We start from the raw sequence: 1,096 nt of genomic DNA, 5'->3' as shown, positions 1-1,096 counted from the left end.
GTAAGTCATATCACAGGAGGAATTTTTATGCTATTTTTAGAACAAGTTGCATGATACAAAAATACTACATTAACAACGAACTACTTAATTAGTGTCCTTTAAGCAATAGTTAAAAGTTGCTTGAAAATCCGGTGTTATAATGTGGGATGAAGTAAGTGAGTAGTTGGCATTAACTTTTATAAGGTGTAGATGTGTTCAAACATTCAAAATACTTATTTTACAGAAGTAAACTCAAAACTGGTAATTGGAAGTCTTAAACTTTGGAGATAAAGTAGGAAGATACACCACTGACTGGTAGTTGGGGTAGAAAGGTGGAATACTACTATACCATATCCTTTAATATTTTCTTTTTACTTGAATCTTAAAATAAAACTGTATTTAGAAAAGCCAAAATCACTGTATGCTAATTTGAACAGCTAAGGTGTATAAGAAATGATTTGAAAATTCCCTTTCCTAAGGAATTGGATCTCATTATAATATGTCCTCTCTGGTTGGATTTCATTATATGTGCCATGTTCTTTTTCAGACATGAAAAAAGAAAACAACAATTGATTTTTCAACAAGTGATTATTCTTTCTTTCCTCATGTTTAGAAATACTTCTGATCTCTCAGATGGTTCCTTCTGGAACTTCCCAGCTCTCCCCTAGCCAGCCCCGTGGGGCTCACAAGCTCTGTGACTAGGATGAGAGATTAGATACATATTCAGACATTTTCAGACATAAGCTAGTCTATATTACTATGCACGTGTCTACAGTATGTATACACAGAGACATACGATTATGCACACTGAAGTCATTTAGTAGCATTAATTATCATGAGAAATAAAAATAAGATACTGGAATTATTCTCCTGGCTCACATTTATCACTGATTATGAAAATGCAGACCCCATGCTTCTCCCTAGTATCTAAGACAGCACAGTGTATATCTGATGACAGCTACCAGGATTTCAGCCATAAGGCTGGGAAGAAACGAATTTTATTATAATCCAGTTCTGTGTCAGCACTGACAAATAAAGCAGTAGCCTATAATAATTACTACTGATTTATCCAATTGCAAAGATAAAAGCTCTACAAATGAAATGTGTACGCACAGAG

General features: G+C 34.1%; 1 non-coding gene across 1 annotated transcript; it reads right to left on the bottom strand.

Annotated features, from left to right (window-relative positions):
• Positions 1 to 603: 603 nt before the first annotated feature.
• Positions 604 to 719, bottom strand: LOC118993266 (small nucleolar RNA SNORD22). Its single transcript, XR_005067819.1, has one exon. It is a non-coding gene; the product is annotated as a small nucleolar RNA SNORD22 (small nucleolar RNA).
• Between the last annotated feature and the right edge of the window lie 377 nt (positions 720 to 1,096).

This window comes from Sturnira hondurensis, unplaced genomic scaffold (genome assembly GCF_014824575.4).
Source record: "Sturnira hondurensis isolate 20B ecotype Veracruz unplaced genomic scaffold, ASM1482457v3 Scaffold0008640, whole genome shotgun sequence".
Lineage (NCBI taxonomy): Eukaryota > Metazoa > Chordata > Mammalia > Chiroptera > Phyllostomidae > Sturnira > Sturnira hondurensis.
Note: the sequence above shows the minus strand (reverse complement) of the source record. Positions and strands in the feature narration are given on the sequence as shown.